Here is a 20,640-nt window from a genome sequence, read left to right as displayed (position 1 = left end):
TAGTTTTACACTGAATTAAACTGAATCAGCGCAAACCGTGGTTTGTACTTGTTTCACGTGTTCAGCCTGGGTTATGCGGTCTAACATACGCTGGCCTCTAAAACTCTCAGAGGAGAACAGAAATTGCATGCAGCCAGAAGAAACGCGGCGCTAGTTCAAGCATTTAGTTTCTGGGGAAACCTTTGAAAAAAAAAAAACACCACACACACACACAAAAAAAAAAAAAGGCTCAGGCTCCTGCTTTGTCTTCTTAAGATCAAAGGTCTTTCAGCATCCACCTAGCAACTAGTAACTAATTCAGCTAGCTCATAGAAGCACAGCTGATTTGGAGTGATGTATTCTGCTGACACCTATTCCTAGGCATGCATGAAAAATGCTGCGTATAAAGTAGTGAAGATGGAGGAAGAGGTAATGGAGAATAGGAATTATTTCTCCGGAGGGAACCCACCCTCCAGTCCTAGCAATAGCTTTCTGTCCACAGAACTTAAGTTTTGGTTTTATACATGCAGCAGTCAATACTGAGTAGCGTGTTCAAGTATTTCAAACAGGTGTACTGGGTCTTTTTCTGGAAAGGAATCATTATAAAGAGACATACCAGTACATTTATATTTCCATTTTTGCTGGTACAGCGAAACGTTAGAAACAATATAAAAGATCCTCTCGTTATCCTAATAATAACAACAACAAAAAAAGTAGAAAAAAGGTGTCCTCCACAAACTGAACTAATAAATATGATTTAAAATTTTTAAACTGATCCCTTTGGTAGAAATGAGGAATATATATATTTTAAGTCTCTTACATAATCCTTCTAAAGGGTAGAAATAGTGGGCACACGAATAAATACCATTTGATATATATGGTAACAATCAGTATGACTTTTGTTAAAGGAAATCATGGCTGACAAACTTAGTTTTAAGACCTCAGCAAACTTGGTTTAGGGAACTTCAGCTGTGATAATACTCTTAGGTTACCAAAAAAAAGCTTTTGGCTAAATACTTCATCACAAGGTTTTAAGGGAACTAAATAGCCACTGATATCCCAGATATCTACCTGCAGAAGAGGTCTTTGCATGGATAAAGTAATTGGTTGAAAGATAGAAAATGAAAGTTGAGTGTTCAGCTTTCACAAGGAAGGAGGTGTGATCTTTGGAGGTCTGCTGAGACTGTTGTTTAATGTATTCACAGACAACCTGCAAAAAGAGATGGGCAGCACTAGGATAAATTTGCTGATGGTACTGTTATTCTGAATAGTTAAGGTGGAGATTAAGTGGGAGGAACAACAGAAAGACTTTATGAGATTCAATGATGGGACATTTAGCTTTATAGGAAAACCTAAAGAGAAGCACAAAAACATTGTTTGCCAAAAAGCGATCCTTTTTTAAGGAAAAAAAATGCATTTAGCTGACTATTAAAACTCAAGAAAAAGTAGTTACAGATAGCCCCTTGAAAACATCAGCTCAATGCTAACAGGAGTCAAATGCTAACGATTGTTAGGGAAAAAGGAGACAGTTGTAGAGGACAGGTTGAGGAAAGGGCTGCAAAACTTTCACGTCAGGAATGTGCAAGCGGGCTTAGGGCTGGAAAAAATATGATTGGTGGTGGTGATGGTGAAAAAATGAGAGAGATGTATTAAATCATAGGTGCAAGCCCCTACCACAGGCCGCTGTAGATATATGTTAAAAAGTAATAATAACAATAATTGCATGTATTCAAGGGATGGTTGACAAGGGACAAGCTCACAGAAAGGAGACTCTTTGTGGCTTATTAAATATATGGACACTAGCTCCAGTTGCAAACTTTGCTCTGTTTCCATGCTTTTCTCCAGGCATTGAGTCATGTTCATTGCTGGAAACAGACCTAGGTAGGCCTTTGCTTTCACCCAGGATAGATATTTTTCAGTATCAAGTGCACAGCATTGCACGCTATTTTAAACTCATAGAACCATGCATGTCACACATTTCAATGCCATGAACTCTCTGCAGTGTAAAAGGTGATGTATTTCAGAGAAACACAGCTACCTACCAGCAGATGCAAACAATCTAGTTTAATATCTTCCCCAAAGTTAGGGAAAAGGGGGAGAGAATTTAGGCTGGAGAAATAAAAAGGCAAACACCTGACTATCCCCACCCCTTCCTTCCCTGACCCCCAGCTTACGAAGTCATTCACACCCTGGCATCAAGTTGAAAACTGAGTTTTGTAATTTAAAGCATCCCCTTTGGAATACCAGAAGGAGCAAAAGACAGCCTGCCAGACAGAAATATAAATGAGGGGCAGTTCGGAGATTAAAGAACCTTATGGGGAAATATGGCCTGACATTGTTTTGCAAAATGAGTAACATACAAATATGCTAATCCTTCAAGAGGGAATAACTGCTGAGAACAACATGAAATGCAAGTGACTTGAAATTAGGAAGGCTGAAAGAGGGGAGGAGGGAGAAGGAAAAGCAAATCTAATATGGTGAACGAAACAAGAAATTGTGCGTGAAGGTGTTAAACTTCCTAGAAACGGTTATGACAATTGTTTGTAAGCTCTGGAAATATAGTTTCTTCTTTTAATGTAAGTACAAAAGAAGTTCATTTGAAAAAAAAAAAAGATCTGAAAACAAGGAAAGTTATAAAACAATATGCACAACTAAAATCACCGCTATTTGAAGTTACGATAACAGCATAAGTGTCCCTAAAACTGTAAATATTGCCATATCTGACAGACTAAATTGCACCAAAGTTCATTCACCCACTTAACCTTCTCTCTGCCTCACTGTAAAGTAACCGGTGTTTGTTCTTGCACTTCACCCTCCCCACGTTCCAAGGACTCATTCCTCTGCTACACCCACCAGTTTTCCCAGTCCCTAATTTATTCCTAGAGTCTATTTCTCTTTCATAAGCACTTCTTCTTAACTGTTAAAAGCAAAAGTATCGAGAACAGCTGTTTGATTTTAAGTTGATTTTCTTCATTTATGCTTTTTTTAACTCTTTTAGCGAAGTTCTTTAAGCTTTGTGTGTCCTCTAAAAGAAGAGCAAAACAGAGCTAAGTTTCTTTCCTCAGTTCTCTACGTTCTTGCTTGTTTAAAAACACACTGTTCAAGCCAGCATGATTTGAATGCTTGATATGAAATTTTGACAAAACAATGTAATTTGTTCACCTAGGATAAACTTTTCAACCGGGGGCTATCTGACTTGTGAAAGGTGATGTGCTTTTATACTAATTTACATATATATTTGGCCATGATCTGATTGTGCACAGCAAAAAACACTCTGAAAATACACAAATTTGTGGCATGCATACCCTTCTTCGGGGGCTTAGGTTTGTCTCTTCAGGGTTTATATTTCAAAAGTATTCTGTCAATAGCTTATCTAAGAAATGGAGGCTATGACAGTAGTCTCTTACACGCTGAAATATTTCAGCTTTTTAAGGAATATCTAAAGCAATAGAGGATGTCCTTCAGGAACTATGTTTGTATTCAAAATGTCATGTTTACTTCCGACTATTTGTTACAAATTGCTAATTCTGTTTGTGTCTGTCCTTCAGGGTATGCGAGTATCCTTTATTGATAACTGATGCTATACATATATTTTTATTTCTCTTTGTCCCAAACTGTGGCTAACTGAAATCTCTTACAGCACAGCATTTTCTTTGATAAATAAATAAATAAAATTTAGATGAAACAAGACATGGAAACTAGAAAGCTTGACGTTCACAGCTTTTGTAGGAGAAATTCAGTTATGTCACACAATGGGTAGCCCATTCTTCCCTACATCTCGCTTATAGGAACACCCCAGTAACTTTAAAAAATAGAAATTTCCTTACCACTAGACATAGCGTAATAGCACGCTTGGAATAAAGGAAAGAAATTGTGCAGAAGGAGCAAACATCCAAAAACTTGGTGTGCAGAAACTGTGTTTAGCAGTAAAAAGTCACTGTTTCTTTGAGGAAGCATCATTTAAGCAAATGTGTTGAATTACGTATACTTGATGCTGTTATCAAGCTATGAATGGAGATGACAACTAGAAACAAGAAAAAGGCTAAAATTAAACAAATCATAAATGTCCTGCTTTTTCCCCCTGTATTTCTGTTGCATGTGACGCATATATCATCATAGCAGCTTAGGAAGCACAGAGACTCTGAGGCACTTGTGCTCTGTAACAGATCTTCTCTGTCCTCTCCTTAGTGTGAAAAATTAATGCCACTATTGAAGTGGAATCCTATGTTTTTGGGAGCAGCTAGATATCAAGAGGTTGGAACTATGCTCGTTTCTTCTCTTAAAATATTATATTTCAATGGTACATAAAAGATAATGAGCTGATCTAAGGGGATAACCACATTAAAGGAGGATGTAAAGCTAAACATACTACAAAAAAACATTGCTTTCTTATACATAAAAAATAATGCAAATTAAACTTTTTATAGGTGTTTGTTTCCAACGCTTAAAGCACAGTTGATAAAGAATATTCATTAGGTATGTTTTCATACTATTGCTAACTCTTTTCTCAGAATGGTAACTTCAGGAGGAAAAAAGATTTGAGATACTAAATTATATTTATATTTTATATCAAAAAAGAACCACAAATCTCTATTGACATTGATAGCAGCAACTGCTCAAAATTTTCCTGGCTTTCAAATACCTCTGTGTGTTACACAGTTCTTTACTCATTGTGATGTTTTAACTTTTTAGATGAACTAAGCAGATTTAAAATAAATTGATAATATAGTATTTTGGGGGACTATAAACAGTCATACAAGTACAGAACATAGAGGAGGTACAGACTGAATGGAAGGAAAAAAGTCAGGCAGGGAAAATAGGGTCCTGAGCAGAGAACATGCTGCTCGGAGACTGCTTAGATATTTATTCCCAAAGTAATTAATGTCATACAATTAAATAACGTGTTTTATTTTAGACTTTTTTTTGTTTGCTTTCCCATATTTAAACCCTCTGAAGTAATATTTCTTCCAACTGAGCCCAGAGCTTTGTGTTACGATAGCTATCGGTTATGAATGGTGGATCAAGTTTTAGAGTCAAGGAAAAGATTTGCGTTTGAGGTTAGTTTTATCTGAGGCTGTGTGAGACGAAGCCTGCACGAGCAGCTTTTGTCAACCGTAGTCATTTGTTGCTGGTGAAGGGGCCAGTCAGCACTGAAAGCAACCTCGTGCCTGGCTTTCTTTGTCACCTTGCCCCGTGGTGGCCGCAGCTTCCCACGGCAGATCCATGCTATGGTCAAAGACCATTTTTCTCCTATGAGGTGTTTCGTTTTCACAGCTGTTGTTTCCGATCTGTAGCAAGATCTGATTAGCAGAGATATTATTGGAAAGCTTCATGGAGGCGCAGGGAAGCTGAGGTTGGAAAAGACCTCAGTTCATCGAGTCCCACTCCCCCTGCTCCAAGCAGGGTCAGCTGGGATGAAGTGGAGAGAAGAATATCAGCAGGAAAACAGATTAAAAAAATAAAAAGCACATGCCTAATTTCTTCCGACAGTGAAATCTAGGGCCTGTGTCTGTTACAAAAAACATTTGCTTGAACCTTAAATGTCACTAATGAATGCGTCATCGAATCTGACTTGCTAAACTAGGGCAAAAGAATTCCTCATATGGGTTTACTTTATTTGCTTTTCTGTAAATCATTCCTTTCTTTCTCTCCTCTCAAGTTAAATATTGCCACTTATCACTTCTCTTACTGTAATTTTTATATATCCTACATCTTGTGAGAAACTCAGTCCTGCTGAAATAGTAATTATACAGGAATCACAAATATATATATATATTTTCATCAAGAATGTCTGGTTTTGCATTTGCAGTCATGAAATAAAGGTAAAACTTTGATTTTTGTAGTATCTAAAGTAGAAGCAAGTATGATAGATCCATCGTACACTTCTTAAGAATTACAGGATGGTAAGACTTGATTATCCACATCGTTAAATTCAAGGAGTTCACTGCTGGTACATCCAACCTTCAGATTCATCATGAGTTTATTTCCAATTTGCATATTTTCATTCTCTCTTAAATGTTTCTTTGCTATTCTTTCTTAAATCTTTTAGCTTGATAGCGTCTTTGTATGTGGGAAAATCTTCTATTCACCTGTACTCAAACTTTTTCTATTTTTGTTGATTTTTTTTTTAGATGACTTTTTCTATGGAGACTTAAAACGATAAGGAGCACCATTACCTTACGCCAAATATTGCAGTCCCCTTTGCAGTCCTTTTGAGTCACTCTGCATATGCATAGGTAAACTTGGCTTGTTTTCCCTGTCGAAAACAGTCCCCTGTTGTATTTTTACAGGGTCAGGGAGGAAAAGAGAACAGTTGTGACTGAATTAAGCTGTCCCCTATTTGTTTTTTGGCTCTTGTCTGCTGAAAACTACTGCTAGGTAATGCTCGTCAAACTAGGCCGCAGAGTGCTCTCGCTGCGTGAGGCTGGACAGAAATCCAGGAAGCCATTACCAGGTTTCTAGTGAGTCTTAAACACTGAATGAAATTTTTGTGATGCAAAGAATTTTTCCACATGATTACAGACTGAACTGGTATCTACCTCTGGACAGTAAATTCCCATAGTCTTAAATAAGTAGCATTATTGCTCAGAAGACTATGCGCAGGCTACCCTGAACAGAGTACTTTGCATTAATGGCTAATCTTGAAAATATTAGTCCTAATATGTAACTTTTCCGTGCTTTAAAAGGTTCTTATAAAAGTGTTTGACAATGGTATTTCTTGCGTCTTAAGAAAGCAAAATTCAGATATCACAAAGTTGACCCCGAAACCCATACGGGAGCTCAGGTGTTCTCCAGACACTCTGCATTTCAAAGAAAAAAAACAAACAGCCCCAAACCATTCCTGAGTGGAAAAGTAGGGCACACATTAATTAGTGACCTTAAAGCACAATGGAAAACTAACGGGGCAATGCCAAGTCAGAGTATGAGAAATTTGGGAATATTAATGGTGTTTGCCTCTGATCTCATGCACTGAGGAATACATCTGTTCTCACCTCCCAGGGGACAAGGCTGAGGCTTTTTGACGTCTTCAAGTTCAGTGGACCTAATTAATTTCATTCTTGTGAATTTAGAGAATCGGCTGAAGTAATGACAGAGCTGCAAGTCTTTGAGAATTCACTGAGTATGAGTGCCATGTCAGAAGAGCGAAAGGAGGTACATACAGCACCTGTCTTGAAACTAGAAAGTACGAGAGGATTATAGCTAGCCGATTTAACTTCAATTCCCAGAGAAAGTATAAAATTAAGTAAAAAACAACAACAACAAAACTAAGGAAATAAAGACAAAAGTAAAAGCCATAAGAGCAATTGTCATACGAGTGTAGTTTGCCTGTATACTAGCCTTGCAGGAAGAAGCAGTGATGTACACATAATACAGCCTGACATTACTGAGGCTTTTACACCGTCTTCCATGATATTTTCATAAGTGAACCAAGAAATGTTATTTTAGAGAAAACTCTAGCAGCGAGGAGGTAACGCTGTGTGGAAAAGAGCATTAAGAGTAGTTACTAACTGGTGTCAGAATGGAAGTGTGTTATGAGTGGATTTGTAAAGGAGTCGGATGCTACTTGGTGTTTTCACTAATGACTTCTGTGATCGACTAGAGAGGAACACTGATCCAACCTGGAGACAGCATGAAGAGAGAAGGCTTTGCATGTGTATTTACGGGAGAGGAAGGAGACATGAAAAATGATCTGAAGCAAGTAAAATGCAGTTCAACAATAACTAAGTTCAACATCTAGGCAGGAAAAATAAACCTCACAGAAAGCGAATGAGAACAAGTGATTAGGTAGCAGTTCTGCATAGAAAGATCTTGAGGTTTTAATGGGTCACAAGCTGAACCTAAATCAGCCATAACATGCTTTAATGTAGAAGGCTATAAAAGGCAGACATGCTTGCAGGTATGAGGTGCTTACAGAAGTGCATGCGGTGAGACTTAGGATGCTAGCTCCTCTTGGTGTTGGTAAAGCATCAGCTGAAGGTTGGTGTCCAATTTTGGTCACCACATTTTAAAAGAATGGACTCCAATCTGGAGTCCGTAGGAGAGAGTGAAAATGGTCAGAACCTAGAAAATGTGTCCTATGAGGAACGATTCACAGAATTAAACTTGCTTAGTCTGGGAGGGAATTCATACTGAAGGACATTCCAGCTCTTTTCCCCCTCTGGTTTGCTATTATTCTTTTCTGCACTTGGGAGGACAGTGCCTAGCTGTTTAATTATTCCAGCTGGGAAAATAGTAAATTATTTCCTTCTATGAATTACTTACATTCCTGGGAGAACAGGTTCCTGTCTAATATTTCTGGCATCCTACCATTTGCCCACAGAGGGGAATGTTGCAGGGACCTGTCCTGGCAGGTCTGTTGAACCAGCAGTTAGGAGTTTGCAGGGCAGGGATACCTACCCATTCCAGGAGTAAAGTACGGGCTAGGTGTGGAAGTTGTAAGCTGACACTAGATGAGCTCCTTTGAGAGGCTCTAACAAACTGGTGAGGCAGCAGTACAGAGGGAAACAAATTGGGTTAAAATGACAGCATGTTTAGCTTCATTACATGACTGATGGAACCTCACCCTATATGCTTCATTCATTTCTGAGCACTTCACCAACAGAAAGATAATAATGCTCTGGATTGCAGTAGCCCTGTCTCATCCAAACATCTTAAAATGATTTTACATATATTAACTAAGCCTCAAAAGACACTGTTGAGATTTGTAAAGGCTCTACAGGGATCACTTTACTAACCGCATGTTTAGCAGCTCCCTTCAATACTTACACAACATTTAACAGGGCACAAAGAATGCAGGTTTTATTTGAAAATGTTGGGAAATTTAGGTAAACTACGTATAACAATCTTAGGCACTATTACCTCGTTGGTATAATGCAGAAGATAAGGTTGTTCTGTGGACAACCTGAAGGTCTTGCATTGCAAATAAAACAAATAGTAATATATTCTATACTATTTGCTTAGAGTATGTGGTTCTTGTAAGCGTTGATTTGAAGGAAGAATAGTGTCAACTAGGCAAAGAATAATGACATATAGGTCCTTGGGAAGAGGCTGCTTGCAAGACAACATGGCATGCTGCGTTGTAGCGAGGGGTCTGAGCTTTCTGGGCATTGTGAAGAAAACACTGCTAGTGTCTCATGTATGACCAGGGACTGAGATGCACAAGAGGGGTGCAAAAATGGGCTCTGTTTTACAGGATGTAGCTGAATAAAAGAAAAAAACTAAATAATCTTCGGGCTTTAGTCTGTGGGGTGAGGAGCCAGTTAGTGATGCAGAAGAGCAGCAGGCTATGACTATGAGGGCATGACTTGAATTTATATTTAAAACATGGCAAAATGTTTCGTTTTCCCCTAATCTTATTAAAAGTGACAGGGTGTCTTTGATAAATAGAACTTGCCACAACAACTTAGGTTTTAGTCCTTAACGTGAGCAGCATCCTGTTGTCAGCGCCATGTTAGGGCATTGATTCAGCAGTGACTCAGAAGAAAGAGCAGCACCTCACAGCTCTGTTTCCTAGGGCAGGCAGAATGATGCCATTCTGTGGTGGTTTCTTTGTGTGCTCCTACCCGTGCTATTCCGACTTCTTTCAGCCTTGCATGGCTTTTGAGAATCGCCACCTTGCTTTCAAATTTTAACTGAATGGAGAATGGCCTCAGAAAGATGTGGCACTGGGCACACTCACAGATGTACTAGAGAAGGATTTTATTTGTACCTCTCACTTAATCTGCATTATCACCATAATTAATCTCTTTGTATTTCAAGCTAATGATTTTCCAGGTGCAGGAGAGCAGAGAGGTGTGTTTGACCCAAATCATACAGCTCAGCCTTTCTGAGTAACAATAGAGGACTTGGTCACAAACAGTAAATCCTATCTGCTTGGAAGTTACCTCCATTGGCCTTACTCCGGTTTATAGGCACCGATCTACCAAATACTGTTTCACTTTTGCTGCATCCAAAGCAACATTTTTCCTTACTTTCTAATGGGCACAATCAGAAAGAGCCAGCTTCCAAAGTTTCTGCATGAGTGAGGAGTGAGCTGCTGGAGTATTTTGCATCTGTAATTGGTTTATAAACAGGACAGAGAAGTACATGTAAAAATTATACACACTCTGCAGTGCTTTGACTCCCTGCCTTCTAAAGGCTAAATACATGTTGTTGGTTTTGATTTATTTTTTTTGAATCTTTATGCCTTTTAAATTTTATTGCATAGATAACTGCAGAATGTCTGACTTCAAATCTAGCTGTGGTCACTGTGGGCTCTACTCAAAAGCTCTTTTTGTTTCTAGGGTGAGTCAATTAACAATATGTTTTGTAGGACTTGAAAATTTGTTTTAGATTATTTTCAAGGCTGCATCACTGTCTCCCTGTCCTTGGTCATTTAACAGCCTATGAAACCAGGTTATGGGAGCAATTTTGTGATTGAAAGAAGTTCTGCATAACACCACTGCTTGTGTTAAATTTCTGCAGTTTGCAGCCAAAAAGTTCAGACTGTTGTTGTTGTGGTTAATGTTTAGTTTCCAGGAATCCTAAACAATTCTCTTTTTCTTTTTGCTTTTGCAAAATAGTTATTCTAAGATGACATAGCCCATTTTCATTTTTTGTTTCTTTCTATTTTTTAATTTTTTATTTTTATTTTTTTTCCTAATTATCGCCTTCAAAAGCTTGCTGCTCAAATGCAGTTGTTCTGAAAAAGACAAAAGCTTTCTGTTTGGATCAGAAAGATGTCACTTCATGTAGATGTCCCTCTCCTTTGCTTTCCTCCTTCACACCAGTGCTTTGTAATAATGGCAAATGTCTTAAGGTGTCCCTGGCAGGTTCCTGTGTTACACCTACCATGGTGGTGTAGAGATATTTCCATTTACTCCCCAGAGTAGACAACTGGCTGCCATCTCAGTAACTAACACGTGGCTCCAGTTTTATTATTAGGAACACAGCAAACTTTATATAAGTATCTGTGCTCATGTACAAGCTAGTACTTTCTCACACCATGCTTTAACATTTGGGGCAGAGTCTGGATGCTCAGATTGCCAAGACGTAGTCCCTTTTGTCATTTACATTAATACCACTTCTACCCATGTTCATCTCCCCTCACTTGGATGTAGGGTAAACAATGTGCTTGGCTGCATATATAACATAGGGCATCACCTGGCTGACAGCAAAGTACACAATCCTTCTTTACTCCTTAAGAAATATGCACACCAGATATTTAAATGCTTTTTGTTCTTCTATGCTCATAATTATTTGTAAACAAAATATATACATTTTCAGCCTAAAACTCATCCGGTTCAACCTAGCTCATATCAATATTCAAGTTAGAAACACGTGATTTAGATAAATCAAACTGAAACATTTATAGAATAAAGTCTAATTCCCTCAGATTTAGTCTGTAAATTTGCAGAAGGACCAAGGGTCAAGGTGAATGATGGTTAGTTGTTATTTATAGGTTTGATAATTATTATGTTTATAAAACGAACAGTTCCTTTCTTGCTGGAAATCTAACAGTCTGAAACTAATAAATGAAAATAGAGCAATGTATTTCCTATGCACATAAAGAAATAAGAAACAAGTTTCCATTTGTTGTACTTCAGTTCAGTCATCTTTGCAGTTAACACATCCCACCTTCTCTCTGGCTGTCACTTCAGTCACCTCTCAATGTAAGAGTAAGCTCAAAAAAAGTTTTCACCTACTACCACAAAACACACAAGGCAAAAGTAGAATATTTAAAACACAGGCCATAGTAAAAGAAAGCTGAATTTCAAAATGTAGAGTTTTCCAGGTTTTTGATTCACCACTGGAAAAACATGAAATAAATCTGTTGTGAATTTATGAGGCATGAGACCTCAGACTTCTTTTACAAATACTTTTCTTGTTTTGTCTTTCTGTTATGTAGTTTCATTTTTTTTTTCTATTTTCTTTTTTCTTTTTTTTCCAGGTAGTGGTAAACACTGTCAGCTTTCTTTGTAACTATGAAACAGACAGTGGCTTAGCTTAAGCTCGTATACACCCCATACAAGATGATCTATTTTTTCCTTTGGGAAATCGCCTACAGTCTTCACTTCTCCCAGTAAAAGACCAATGGATCTATGAGCTTACCTGGTGTTTTCCTGACTGCTTCTCTTGATACTCCTCACTCGCGGCTGATAAATACCTATGGGAGTTGCTGAGGAACGGGATGTAGGTGCTGACCTTCCCCTTCCCTCAGCCTGAAGTTCTTCAAAGTCAGCCTCGGGGACTTCACATTAAATAGATGAGCCAAGGCAAAAGAGTTCTGCTCCCCCTTCCGTTTGGCTTTCACGGCTGAATTCTAAAAAGCTATATGAAGTTGTCAGAGGTTTCCTCTTACCTTTTTACTGAAGCAAAACGGCGTGCTGCTGCTCCAGGACAGGATTAGGTCATTCAAACAGCCCTGCAGAGAGAGTGGAGGCTCAGCGGTACAGAGTCTCCAAAGGCTGGAAAGATCTGATCTTACATCAGGTGAGAGAAGGCAGCTGGCTAGGCAAGCCAATAATTATGATATCAGCTCTTGTTCGCCTCAGGCAATCCTGCATTTAATAAGAATACAAATATGACTAAGCTGCAGGTTTTTTTTTTCCTTGTTCTCTTGGTAATTCTTCAGAGGAGTTGGGCAGGTATTGAGCTCTAACTGTCTGGAAAGAGAATGCTCCCTCTCAACCTCTCTGTTTTAATTTTGATTTAAAATACCCATCTGTTACTGTGTTTTGCAAACCTATTATCCATCTGCGGTTATTAAAAACACTCTTTTCCTGGCATGGATTTTGCCATACTATCAGAAAGCATTCGGCTACCAGAAATAGGAATCTTTCTTAGGTTTGTTCAGCCTGAACTCTCATCGTGGAAAAGAATTGTGACTCCACCATAGAATGTCAAAACATGTTGTGCCACTCAAATGTAAGGTGAACACTACGAGACAAATACACTCAAGGTAATGTTCTTTCCCCCAAACTGCGTGCTTTAACACAGTCGTAAAAATAGAACCAAGTTGGAGGTGTGTATGCATTTGTGTGGGCATGTGTGTATATATATTTATGTGGAGAGGTTTGGGTTTTTTGTGTGCAGGTATGTAGAGAGGAATAAGAGCTTAAATGTGCAATTTCAGGAATATGTATTTCTGCTGCCCTTACCTGGCTTGTGCATGCTCTGCAGTCCCCTGCACAAACCTGATCACACCTACTGTAATAATACTTACCTACCTCATAGGGTGTTGTGAGGATTAATTAATGTTTGTAAAGTGCTTTGAAGATGAAAAGCCTTGAATGAGTGCTAAATATAATTATCGTCATTCCACAAAACAGAAGAAACATCTTTGCGGCCCCCAGGTTATTGTATAGGTACACCCATGTTTATCTCCCACGATTATGGTAAGATACTGAATAAGGCCTTGAAACTTTGATAAAAACATACTTTCTGCTATGGAGGACAATTATGTTCGTGTTAGGTTCGTGCTACTCGTGAAGTGTTTTTATGATTCCTGTTGCTGAATACATTACACAAATCTGTGACAGAAAAGATCTCCCATGGTATCCACATGTCATAATAATGGGACCTGTGGAAGAAAAGACATATTTTAACTTTGATAAGTGTATTTCCTATCAAGAAATTGTCAATTTGAGTTTATTAGATCTATCGGGAGCTTTTGATGTTAGAAACCAAGACTTTGTCAATTTATCTGTGGGATCTTGTGGAGATAGTGAGGATGAATTGTTGGTGGATATGCTCTTTCCTGTCTGGGAGATCTCAGAGATAGTTCTGGATAATTACTTGTCCCTTCCAAGGGCTTTCCCATTTGACGTCCCTCAGGGTTACATGTCTACATCTGGCAGGAAAGGTCCTGAGATGATCGGGGCTTTGTTTGACGTCTTTACTTAGTTATTCCCAAATTCTGCGCTACCTTTAATTTACAATTCTTAACTCCGATGGCTGAGATAGACAAATCTGAAATGGTTTTGTATTAGTAGCTTAGTTACTAACTGCAGTGGCTCAGAACCAAAGTAGGCTAATGGCCTGATTATTAACCCAGTTTCTGCAGTGAGTTTTGCAGCCTGCCTTGAGATCCAGGCTGCTGCAGCCATGTAGTTACTGGTACCTAAGTTAGCTGGTTTAACACCAGCTTGTTGGGTGAGTTTACTCGAGCTGGCGTCACAGGTCGATTACAGTGCAGAGATAAGATCCTGAATGAAAGTGAACCACTGACTGGCAAGCATTATCTCTTCTTTTCTCGGATAGCTATCGGAGGAAATACCTGGAGGAAAGGGGGGCATCCGTGCTTGCTGAGGACTTTTCCTGTTCCTTACCAGTGTGTGCACAGCCATGTATCAACGTACTCTTTGGGGGACGTAAAAAGCACGGCCCACCTGGCAGTGCTGCTTCATGGGGTTTCTCCTTTTGAGTGAGAAAATAGTTGTGTAGAATGTAAAGCCAGTAAGACTTTTCCTCACACCGGCCTTATAGTGAACCTGAGGAGCTCTATTAAACTAAAACAGTTTGGTCTTCCAGAGGCGAAGCCAAATGCCACGAGCAAAGAACAGAAGAGATCAAGAGGGTTACATCAGAACAAGCTTAGGTTTGTCAGATCCAGACTGGACCATTGTAGTGAGTCAATTTGAGATTTGTTCTTGGTCTGAGCTTTTGTTCAAAGACCAAAGTGTTAAGCTGGTGTACTGGGAGCTAGTCTAAGCTGTTAACACTTGTTCCTGTATCTGATCTTTCATTTTGGGAAAAAAATAAAATTGCAGCCATCAAAGTTGTGAAGTAAATATGCAAGTCAGTGGAACCAATTCCGTGATGTCTGACTGAGGCTGTAGTTAGAATTAATGATGTCGGTGGGTGGAAATGGCTCCCTGTTTACCTTCAGGAGGGCTCAGCTGCTCACTGAAGATTGCTGAAGTGTCAGTGCTGTTTGGTACTTGTGCACAGGCAGCGCTGCGTAGCGAAAGGAAATGACAGCTTGCATAACTGAGCTGGCACGATGTCTTTGTTAGATGTCCAGAGTGAGTGGCTCAAGAATGTGCTTCTGTGTTTCTTTCCCTTGCTTAGGGAGCAAACATCCTATACAGTCTGCTTCCTATAATGCTGCATTTTGGCCGTGTTTTGGCACCTTGTGTATATGAGGTGATCTTGTAATAGAACATGGAAAAATATGATTACTTCCTTATTTTCCACAGTGTGATCCTTGTCTCCCTGCACTAGCTTATGCTTTTCAAGGCAAAGCACTGGAAATGGGTAACCTGAGTTCAGAGGTGTGCACGACACTTCACATCCAATTCAGAACGTCTGATCAATTTTAACATAACATGTTCTTGGTTTCTCTTACATGTAAAACCACTGTTGACCTCATTATAAACCCCTCCTGCTATGTAAAATTGGCAAGAATGGTCTTGTTGATCTGGAAATTTGTCAGAGAGGAGTTCTCCCTATGAACTTACTTTATTTTGTGCCCAACCATAGCATAAATTCATTCCTTTGATAAAATATTCTTATTTCATTTAGTAGTGGGATAATTGCTTATTTTTAATGCATTGTTTATATTTTATTATGCAGTGATGGCTGCAGCATTTGTTATCATAAATAGCTTTGTAGGCTTACAATTTTTATATCCTAGCATTTGGATGATAAGGTTACAAAATGACTTAAGACGTAATCTAACCAGCTATTCTGCCACCATTAAATAGGAAAAGTGGCCTAGCATCTCTCCCTTGGGATCACCCGAGGGAAGACACACCTGGGTGTAACTTAACCGTCTGCTGTGCTGCCTTTAAATAGTAGTCAGGGCTTGCTTTTTATCTTCTGAGATATCCCTAGGGAATACACACCTTGGTTTAACCTACATACACTTCAGTCCATTTTTGTCCCTAAGAAATAATTTCAAATGCATTTATCTGGAGTTTAAAGTCTCTAGAAAAACACATTGGTAAACAGAACATCAATTTTAGCGTTCAGTATATTTAAGTGTATGTCATTCTCTTTCCCTTCTGAGCCTCTTCTTTTCACAAAATGTATCTGTCTTTTGCCCTATCATTACAATGGCTTAGAGGAGCTGTGCACTGCAGTATTCAGCTGGAGGACTGAAGGATAAATTTCACTAGATCTGGTAGGTCTGAAATGTAGCCTCCAAATCTTTCTCTCCCATAGGATGCTCTTTTGTTGGCATTTGCAGAGCTTTCTTTTTGTTAATTGTTTAATCTCAAATTAAAATATAAAGAACCATTATTAAATATGAAATGTCATTTCCTGATCAGTGATTTAGGGTTGCCTATAAAGCGTAGCATCTGTAGCAATGTGACAGCCACTATAAGCTATTATTGTTTTGTTATTTTAGAAATGAGGATGAACTGGAGGCACGGTGTTAGACTTGACTTTCTGCTCTAGGTGAAATTCAGGTAGGTGATCTACAAACGTGTTAAAGTCATTGTGTCATTTAGCAATATGTTTTGTTTTGCTTTTTTGACTAGACTGCCAGCAATATGCAACTGTCAATATAGGATTGAGACAATTAACTTAGGACAGATATATTGGGCTAACGTAGCTATAATCTCTGATTCTTCTCACGTTTATTTTGCCTTGTGCTTAGCTATTTGCCCCTTATAAGTGTTCTGTATCACATGCCATGTTCAGGACATGGCTGGATAGTTCCAGCTCCTTTTTCCTGAACTCAGAGAGGAATTTTTGTTCCTCCTTGGAGCTGATCCCTGTAAATTTGTAAAGTTTGAACCCTCAGAATCAGGTTGAAATGTCCCATAACGTACAATAACCTTTATTCTCTTCTCACAGCACATAATTTGTGAAGAGTTGGCAGCATTCTGTCGGCTTTCCCTTTTTTGTTGACATTGCACGTTAGGAAGTGTCTTTTTGTGATATTCTTCCCTTTTTTGTTACAAGGTTAACAGAAAGTTGTCCTAGCCTGAAGCTGGTGGATAAGTGGTAGGCTGGTGGGCTGTCTTTGTTTGTTTGGCCTTACGGCTTTGTTTTTGCCTGCCAGGCTTTTTATAACGCCACAGAGTTGAGCAAAGCAGGGGGGCCATTGGGAGAGTTTTGGTGACAATAATGAGGAGAAAGTCTTCCTTACATCAGTTTTCGGAGCACAGTAATTTAATTAATACACGCTCGGTCAAAGTCAACAATGTAGAAGAGTGTCAGAAGACAAGTAATTGAATCCTGACAGTATTTTGTAAATCCTCCTGACAATGGCGCTGGAAACCTTTGTGCTGATATTGGAAGGCAAAGAACAGTTGGTTGATCCTCTGTCTAGTCACCTCCAGCTCCTCTAAGCAGAACTTTCCAAAGGTCAGACCACATGAGATTCAAAGGAGAATGCTCTTGTGTTCTGCTTTTAAGGCCCTGAGGGACTGTGGGAGTTTCAAGAACATGTGGAGCTACAGGTGAGGCCTTTGAACTGCGTGAGTCTTCCAAACCCAATCCTGTCACATTCATGATTTTGAATATGCTGTGCAGGTTTGGCCACTTAGAGCTAAGGCATAAGCAATGAAATGATCGCTCATACATCACTCCATATTATCGCTTCTAAGGCTTGCTGCCTGCTCTTTTTATTTTCCATTTATTTCAAGCTGCAAGATGATTTCTCAGGGTGTTGAATAACCCACACCTATCCCGAGCAGAGTGCATCTTTTAGTTCTCAGGCTATTTTCGTGTCTGCTCCTCCTTGCTGACATGCTATCAGGAACGTGCAGCATCCTTTCTGGAGCTGTGACAGAGGTTGCAAACAGCATTTGCTTGTGAATGACATGTGATGCCGCTCTGCGGTACAGATGCAGCGTGTTAGCAATTTACGGTGCTTACATATCCTGCAACCCAAGATGAAACACGTTGTATTCTTGTGCCGTTCTTTTTCAACAGCTGAAGAGAATCTGTTTTGAATTGTTTGGGGATCTCTCATGTAGCCCTCAGGAACAGCAGAGAGCTCTCAGAACACGCTGTGCTTCTCAGCTTGCAGAGAAACCTGTCCAAAAACTAACGAACTTGCTAACAATTGGAACATTGCTTTCGTGTTCGCCTTGCCCAACACATTGTCTATAGAAGCCTAGGAGTATTGCAGCTAGAGATAAAACAGTGCACCTTCTTTGTACCACAACTTTTAACCAAGCGCTAAGTTGGTGAAGTGATTGGTTCTAAACGGGATGATTAATATTTAGCTACCTAGAAGACAGCTAACAGTGCTTTCCTCCTGCCAGAGGCTTAGGCTAGCACATGATTATCTTCTTATAACTGGCTTGGCAGAAGTGTTTTCTTTTTTTTTTTTTTCTCTCTCTCTCTCTCTTTTTTTTTTTTTTTTTTTTTTAAGCCCCTTAACCATGCCTAATAACCAGTACAACTGGTCTGTCTCCTTCCTTTCTTGGAGTGTGCTTGGTTGTTCCTAACTGCAGCACTCCACAAGCGGCCAGTGCCAACCCATGCACGCCCTTCCAGCATTTCTCCACTTCCACGCACTTTGGGGGAATATCTATCCCAGATTTCCCAGAATACCCTGGCATTATTAATAAGAGAAGTATGAATGCATAAACAGCACTAATAGAGTCGTATTGCAGGAAAAGTGTTTTAGGAATACAACTCAAATTTGGTTCTTGAAGCATGAGTTTCTTACAAGCTCGTTGAGAGAGCGTAGATTTACCTGTAGGATTTGTAGACAGAGCTGACAGGTGCTTAATGTTGATGATAAAACTCCAAGGTTTTATCTCAAAATTCAGCCAGCTATTATTATATCGATTTTGAAACAGAAAGAAAAAGTGGGAAGAGTTTCCTCGGAATGTTCTTAAGGACCAGCATGTTGGGTTTTCCTAACCAGTTACATTGAAACTCCGCCTGAGATGAATTCTTTGATGCGCTCTAGGGCTTTGCTGGGATTTGGGAAAATATGCAGCACGTTCAGCAGGAAGGTTGTGGAGCTGTACCTGGCTGTTAGTCAGGCTGCTGAGCTGACCTTGCTAGCTCCTGCATGCAAGACTCTAGAGCCATCGGGTCAGTAATAAGAACAGTGTGAGAGAGGTTTCCACCACCCTCTCCAAAACCTTTTCACATCTTGCTTGGGCAATCCTTCCTTCATCTTTATCTTCACACACAATAATGGAAAACATAAAACTTGGTGCTTCCGCAAACAGTAGCTGAAATCATCCCAGAGGTATTATCTTAGAAACTAGAAAATGATTCAATGAAAGAAGGAATGAATCATATAAATACTCAAAGTGTTGTACCTCAGCAATGTCCCTCCCTTCTTAGTACAAAGCAAAGAACAAAAGCAGGCTGCTGCCTGGCATGGGCCCCTCCTAGATGACTTACTGGGACTGTGAAATCATCAGAAGCCTCAGAAAGAAGTGCTTATGCAGCGTTTATGACTTGCTTTTCTTCTCTTCAGTTCTCTGTAAGCATGGAACCAGTAGCAGTCTTCCTTTGAATGCCTGCATATATTCCAGAAGGTGGATGAGGAAGAACGTGGACTGAAGCAAATGTTTATGTCCACAGATTTCTGGATGGCTTTTACATTTTAGAAATTAAAAATGGGTTTTTAGAGATAAAACATACTGTGTGGAAGTGGAGACAAAACCACTGTAAGGTCATGAAAATATGAAACCACGTTCTCCTCACTGGGGATGATTTTAAACGCTCATTTAGAAAACAAGCAATGTGGAATTGCGTGTTCTGTTCAAATGGAAAGTAATAATGGGAGGTAAAGAACCCGAACAAGCCATTAATTCCTGTCTGACAGATGAACCAAGATTGCTTTAGTACTTAGAGGAACTTGAGTAAGAAAGAAATATTGATCTCAGATTGTTAGATTTTAAATTAGATGTGTGAGACACAAGAGTTAGAGTAACCCGGTATAAAAGCTATCCAGTGCAAATTATTTTTTTGGAAGATCATTGTACAAAAGATGAAAAGAATTAAGAAGCATAACAAGCAAGTGATGTTTTCATTCTAAATTCAGTAAAAAATTGTTTCATCTTCTTAAGCAAGTATTATGAGCTCCAAATATTCCAGCCTGTAAGGTTTCATATGAAGTAATTGGCTTGGTTCACCCTCACTTTGGAAGTCCTTAGTTTTAATGATTTATTCAATAAAATGGGAATCCACTTCAGGTACTGGAGATTGCTTGAACGTCTCTTTGCTGGTGGCTTTTGTTTGTTTCTTAATTTTTTGTTTTTCTCTCTCTCTTTTTTTTTTTTTTTCTTTTTTCTTTTTGCATAGTGTGCTTTTCATTCAGGCTCTTGTGACATCAGTGGCGAATGTCTGTGAGGAATTGCCTCGGGCCAGTGTGACTTTCAAAGGATAAGACAATTTGTTACCTTGCCAATGAACAGTTTATTACATTTCTAATTATTGTTATTAGTCTGGCAGGTGGTGCCATGCATGATAGTTTTACAACTGCCAAAGTTGCAGATACTTCTTTCATGACAAAAAATAACATGAGCAAGATTCAAAGGAAACCAGGCATTCTGCTACAGCACATTTGCTTATTCTGTGCACTGTGCATGCAGCACCCAGCCATTTATGAACATTAAGCTAAAATGTATTGGCCCTTGAAAGATTTTGTTGCGAGACCGATTGTAATTAGAGTGTATTAGCAACCTAAGGTAGATATGGAGGTGTCTCTCCCTCCCTCTCAAGCTCTTTTCTCTAATCTTTATTACTCTTCTT

The 20,640-nt window shown here is 39.1% G+C and overlaps 1 protein-coding gene across 3 annotated transcripts in view; it reads right to left on the bottom strand.

The window, feature by feature from the left end:
- Positions 1–12,464, bottom strand: part of FOXN1 (forkhead box N1) — a 41,424-nt gene extending 28,960 nt beyond the window's left edge. For 2 of the 3 annotated variants that reach the window (XM_048067943.2, XM_066979874.1), the window contains exon 1: positions 12,320–12,464. The gene's annotated coding sequence lies outside the window, so the exon portion shown is untranslated. Of the gene's footprint in view, positions 1–12,069; positions 12,300–12,319 lie in introns of those variants that run through there. The other variant, XM_013201343.3, reaches the window with a different exon arrangement.
- Between the last annotated feature and the right edge of the window lie 8,176 nt (positions 12,465–20,640).

The sequence above is a fragment of the Anser cygnoides genome, chromosome 18 (assembly GCF_040182565.1).
Source record: "Anser cygnoides isolate HZ-2024a breed goose chromosome 18, Taihu_goose_T2T_genome, whole genome shotgun sequence".
NCBI lineage: Eukaryota > Metazoa > Chordata > Aves > Anseriformes > Anatidae > Anser > Anser cygnoides.
This window is presented reverse-complemented; position numbering and strand designations above follow the sequence as displayed.